This window comes from Aplysia californica, unplaced genomic scaffold (assembly GCF_000002075.1).
Source record: "Aplysia californica isolate F4 #8 unplaced genomic scaffold, AplCal3.0 scaffold00065, whole genome shotgun sequence".
NCBI lineage: Eukaryota > Metazoa > Mollusca > Gastropoda > Aplysiida > Aplysiidae > Aplysia > Aplysia californica.
Window position 1 is genome coordinate 396,569 of NW_004797335.1, and position 6,444 is coordinate 403,012.

The 6,444-nt window shown below is 37.6% G+C and overlaps 1 long non-coding RNA gene across 1 annotated transcript in view; it reads left to right on the forward strand.

The window, feature by feature from the left end:
* LOC118477323 overlaps nucleotides 1-6,384 on the forward strand; it is a 9,650-nt gene extending 3,266 nt beyond the window's left edge. Inside the window, exon 3 of the long non-coding RNA XR_004858292.1 lies at nucleotides 6,103-6,384. This is a non-coding gene — a long non-coding RNA (uncharacterized LOC118477323). The remainder of the gene's footprint in view (nucleotides 1-6,102) is intronic.
* The last annotated feature ends 60 nt before the right edge of the window (nucleotides 6,385-6,444 follow it).

Below are 6,444 nucleotides of genomic sequence, written 5' to 3' on the forward strand. Positions count from 1 at the left end.
CGATTCCTTAAAGTACCTACCTGCTACTTATTTTATTATAACGTTCTACCTACATTTTACTTATTTATTATAATGTTTTACTTAATGTATTTCTTCCTTATTTATTATAACGTTCTACATACTTTCTATTTATTTATTGTAACGTTATTCATTATAACGTTCGACTTACCCTCTACTTATTTATTATAACGTTCTACCTACACTCTACGTATTTATTATAACGTTCTACTTAACGCCCTTCTACTATTATTGTAACATCCTGCCTAATGCCCTAAAACATATTTATTATAACGTTTTACTTACCCTCTACTTATTTATTATAACGTTCTACTTAATGTCCCTTTACTTATTTATTATAATGTTCTACTTAATGCCACTCTACTTACCTATTATAATATCCTGCGTAATGCCCTTCTACTTATTTATTATAACGCTCCACCTACCCTCTACTTATTTATTACTAGCTGAGTATCCGGCTTTGCGTCACTGCTCCTACTGGTCTACGCCGAGGAGGCATTTTACATTTACATTGCTGTCTAGCCTTTCACAGTCGCACCTGGCTTCTAAATCTATATTGCTTTAGATTAGATTTGCTTTGATTAACTCCTCTCTTGATCTAGAGATGCATTGCTTTAGTGTATTGCTGTCTAGCCCTTCATAATCACAAAATACGAGTTTCGCCTTACACCATCACAAAAAAGCACTAAGAAAACAATAATCCACGAAAGGGTTGCTGCACTGTTTGGTTAAAATCACACAGGCAGAGTCTATAGCGTGTTCACTTTCCTCTGACATCGTTAAGAAAAATTAGAGCTCATTGGCAAATTTACATATGCCCACGAAACTGTGCATGGCACTTTCTACAGGCTAGCGACAAAACATTTTTTAAAAATCTTGACCTAGTAATAAAAAAGTTTGTCTCTTTGTGACCGAATTTAAAAATAAATCTTTGGATGCATACACAGGATCACATCTTCACGTACTACAGGTCTCGAAAATTATTTATCCCGTCTCTTGAATCCTGTTTCTTAGGCGAACGTTAAAGAGCGGAAATGAACTTCCATTGTGATAGAGACCAAGGCAGATTTGTTTTATTTCTCTGTAGAATAATCACAAAGACCAAAGAAGGACTGGAACTTTTTGTCAAATATAGAAGACGGACTTTCCGAAGATTAGATCTTAACGAAACTAATGAACATTTGAAAATTAAACTACAGTGACTTTAGGTTCCTTAATAAAACTGTGCACCCTTTAAATGATTTCGAAAGTTCAGTGGTTCGGAAGTTTTAGGCGGCCAAAGTGACGAACTTTCACAAATATAATATATTTAGATAACGTTCTAATTAATGCCCCTCTACTTATTTATTACTAGCTGGGTCTCCTTTCGATGAAAGGAATGATCGGTGCATTAACATCAACTGACAGTCATTGGCCTACTATATTTACACTCTACTGGATTGGAGCAATACATCTTGAGAGATGCAAAATAATTAGAAAGTCTAGATCTATACTCTCAAAACAAAATGCGCCTTATCGAAATATCACTCCCGGCACTTCTGCTGTGAAGGACAGCTACGCAGATTTATGTCGTTTCTTTGTGTAATAATCACAAAGGTCAAAGTAGGACGGGAACTCTTTGTCAAATATATTTGTATAAATTCAAAAAATGAAAACAAAAAATATGGCTCCGTCATGGGGTCCTATCTATCTTTTTGCAGGTACTTGCCAACTTCCAACTCTGTAACTGTCATGGTTTTATGGGAAAAGTGACACATGTGTTTCCAAGTTGCCAAATTATAGACGTATAGATTGATTCTCTATTCTGCTTTCGTGGTTGTACCCTCCAGAATTTCGAAAGTGTGGAAACAGTGTGCACGGCTAGTGAACCGAAACCACACTTGTTTACAATGGCTTCTTAGAAGACGGACTTTCCCGAGATTATATCTAAACGAAACTAATGAAAAATTGAAAATTAAAATACTGTGACTTAGGCTCCTTAAGAAAACTTTGCACCCTTTAAATGATTTTGAACGACTATTAATTTGTCAAATTCGAAAGTCAAGTGGTTCGGAAGTTTTAGGCGGCCAAAGTGACGAAATTTTACAAATATAATATTATGTATAAATAACGTTCAACCTTATCTCTACTTAATTATTATAACGTTCTACTTAATGTCCCCCTACTCATTTATTATAACGTTCTAATCACCCTCACTTAATTATTATAATGTTCTACTTACCCTCTGGTTACATATTATAACCGTTACTGTCCTACCTATATCAAATGCCCCTAAAATATTATAATGTCCGGCCCAACAGAAGAGTCTTGACGGGAATATTGCACACATTATACTGTGGAGTCTGCCAAAATTGAACACGGTAAAGAACATGTGTTGGCAAATAAGCTCAAATTTAAAACTACTCGGTTTATTTGGTTTTGTTTTGTCTCTTTAGTGCTTAAAGGTTTTCTTTGAAAGGAACATGTAAGTTTTTTGCCTATTTGTCTATAAATCAAATGCAAGCAGATACTACAAATTATGATTACAAATTAATTAGATGTTCTTTGTAATTTAACAATTACTTTTATTTTTACGAGATAAAATCATGAAAGATTTTGCGAAATACGATTTGCACTCTAAATTCTTTAACATGAACTTTCAGATATCTAAAATGAAAACACAGATATACAAATTGTTGTATTTAAAGTTTAAGAAATAAAAAAAAGAGTGATCCTGCCAAGTTTCAGCTGATTTGCTTGAAAAAAAAGTGTATGTGTGTCAAAAACAATTTTGAGAAAAACGGCCCACACAAAAATAAGATTACCAATTACACTGAATTATATAGAAAACTCGATTTTTGCCACAATCGAATGTGATTTCGAACTGTTTTCGACTTTCAAATGATAGAACAGTGGTTTAGGAATGCAAATGCAGTAAATTCTAAAACTGCCCTAAACTTATTTTTCTCACAACAACAGCGGTAATCGAAAGAAAAAGAAATCCCCGATTTCTTTTTCTTCTCTCACACAATCTCTCTACACCAAAAACTTGATTAACCCGATATTGGTACAGGCGGACTCCACTGCAATATGTAAAAATATTGTTTCTTTATTGTTTTACTAAGCGTTTTACGGCACTTGCAACACAATTCGGTCATATAAGTGGCGAGGATAACAGGTGGTAGGAGCCAAGGAGAAGCAGTAGAAAGGCTGCAGAAAGAGTCAGGAGCCCAGAGGAGGGCGCAAAGGAGGGGAGGGTGTGGGGTGGGGGGGCAGAAAGTGGAGACGAAAGCAGACTACAGAATATTGTTAGAGAGCATGAAAGGATCTGAAAGGAGAACATTTTATAGAAGAAAATTTTCCGTCGCTATCCGTATTCGAACCCAGGACCTATTGAATGAGAGGCGAACACCTTAACCTGTAGACCGCGAGAGCCCGCCAGTTCCTACTAATTGATAGCACCTTTGCAGTCACTACATATTTTGAACATTGTAAAACTTAAAAAAACAAAAAACAAACTCAGTGTTACTGAACCTCTAAGCATGAATAATACACAATATCACAAACAAAGACAAACCGGGGGGGCTCTCGTGGCCTAGAGGTTAAGGTGTTGGCTTCTCATTCAAAGGTCCCGGGTTCGAATCCGGGTAGCGACCAAAAAAATTTTCTTCGCTAAAATTGTCTACTTTCACCCCCGCTCCTGCTCTCTAGCAATGTTCTGTTGTCTGCTTTCATTTCCACTTTCTGCCCCCACCCCCTCCCCTCCTTTGCCCCCTCCTCTGGGCTCCTGAATCTTTTTTCAGCCTTTCTACTGCTACCCCTTGACCCCTCCTTACTGCTGTCTTTCTGCCACACCCCTGATCTTCTGGTGGGAAAGATCTACACCTAGCCTTCTCGGACAAGGGCGAAAAATCTCGGAGGGCCCGTGTGCAAGTTGCGCACGTTAAAGATCCCTTGGTGGTCTAAAATCGATATGAGTAGGCTTCGGCCGCCACCCGGGCAAAATTCAAAATTTCCTACCAACTGAAAATATTAGGTGTGTCCCGCGCGCTCATATGACCTATGCAGTTGCGAGCGCCGTAAAACACTTTACAAAAACAAACAAACAAAAAGACAAGCCATGCACCACAGCTCTGCCGTCTTGTGACAGAATCAAGTATATGCCAAATGAAATTTTACGAGAGGCAAAAAACTAACTTTTTGTGTGTGTTCCAAATTAACTGGAATTTGGTCGATCGGATTATTTTAGGTCAAAATTCATTGACCGGTCTATCATCTGAGGTATACATGCTGAGGCATACAGTAAATAGCTATGGAGTAATTAATTAAAATTTCTTTTTTCATAACAGTATCAATATGTGATTAGGTCACAAAGCATATTATTCTCAAATGCCAAAAACTTCCTAAATTTTAATTGTACAGCCAAAATAACAAACAAACCCAAAATAGAAAGACGCGCCATGAAGAGGGCTTTCTCCCATGTACAATAACTCTATTTGAACTAATTACGAATAATATACGTTTTTGTCATAAGACGCCAGAGCTGGTCACCAAAGTTCAACACCCTGTTTTTGATGAGCTAGGGTAATCGTGTGTTGTTCAAGCACACTCTATCGACTACTGTATACCGAGTTGGGTTTTTTATTTTATTTTTATTGCTTTTTTCCCCCAACGCCCCTTTGTCTGTGTCCCTAGCATTGCACTGAAGTCCGCTTGGGTACTCTCTACACAAGAAACAAAAAATACCTACAAGTTTTTGTTGTGCTGTTCCTATCAGGAATCATGAAAGACATGAAAACTGCTCCCAGATAATTGACTTACATATTCTATAATCCTTGAATCTCTATCTTTAACAGCTGCATGTCATACCAAGTAGGTACAATTGGACTCTATCATAAGTACTTTTTCTACTAATCAGATGGAGTCAGTCTCATATAAATGGGCAAGGGAAAAAAGAAAAGCAAAACAATTGCAAACATTGCCCATAACATTAAACCGCATGTTGATGATGTTTAAAGGTTCATCTTTGAAAGAGCTTTGGGGGGGGGGGGGGGGGAGCAGATAAAATTAAGTCCTCAAATTAGTTTGGAGCAAAGTGAATTGCTTGCGACAGCGGCGATACATGCATGTCACTAGACGACTCAAATTGTGAAATTAAAATGCTCTCGAAAAATGAAATGGGCAAAACGTGGAAAAAAAAAAAAAAAAACCAAACCGTCTCGGTATTCAATATTTATCAAAACGCTGCATCGTCAACATAGATCGAAGCTTGACATAAGTTTGAGCTCCCGAACCACTCATAGCAACTGCCCCCCCCCCCCTTTCTTCCCCTTAATTTTCTTTTAAAAACATAAATAGTTTTGGGATCCCAATTTGCGTTTATTCGTAAAGCTTTTGATGAGCAGGGGACACTCATATTTTTGAAAAGTGGAATTGGGAAGCAATGACTCAATTGTAAAGGAGCATAGGCTTTACAAAAATACAATTTTTTAATTATTAAGGTCAAATTCATGGAAATCTGGCTCCATCGTGCTCTTAACAATATTGAATGCTACCTTTATTTGGGGTTGGAAGAGTGTGTGTGTGTTTGTGTGTGTGTGTATGTATGTATGTATATGTGTGTGTGTGTGCGGCATCTTCTAAAAAGTGACACAATGATTGAGCCATCAGAATTATAAATATCATAATAATTCATTTCAAATTATATCATTTTCACCTGCACTTTTCGTAGGTTAAAAGGATTTTTTCTAAACTTTGTACTTTTCTTGTGTTATTAACACTTTTACCATGTTTTTTTCTCTGAGCTTTTTCGCTTTCAACCAACACTTGTCCGTTGATGGAGGGCGCTGTTGGTAGGTCCTACTTCTTAACTTCCCCTCTGTTGTTTCTGTCTGTCTGTCTTACTTTTGCCCAGCACGAAATGACCATTATTGTTTCAATGTGTTTCTCTTTACTCAGACAGAGAAACAAACAAACAAGAAACAAACAAACAGACAAGCAAAACAAACAAACAAACAAACAAACTCCCACTATCATCCGTTCTGTAGCCTACCAGTAAATTTTGCTTCATGTCAAAATTTTAGATTTCTCTTTCGACACGAACAGCTCTTCCTGGTGCTGCAGTGACTACAGTGAGCCTCTTTTCTTGTCCGGAGCTAGAGAGCGACGCGACCCACGACCAATGTCTGCCAACACTCCCTTGCTTCTGCTGACCTTACTGGTCACTCCTGGAGCCGTTGTCATGAACAGAGAGGCGCACAATGGAGGGGCGTGCCAGTGTAGTGTTACGTCTGTAAAATCCAGCTCTCCCTGGACAACGCATCTCATGTGTGTTCCCTACGGTCACTTCTACTCTACCCAGCGTGTCAAGGTAGGCTCATTGTTATTACTTCGACTTGAAACACTTTAGGAATTATTTAATTTTTTAAAATTTTATTTATTTATTGC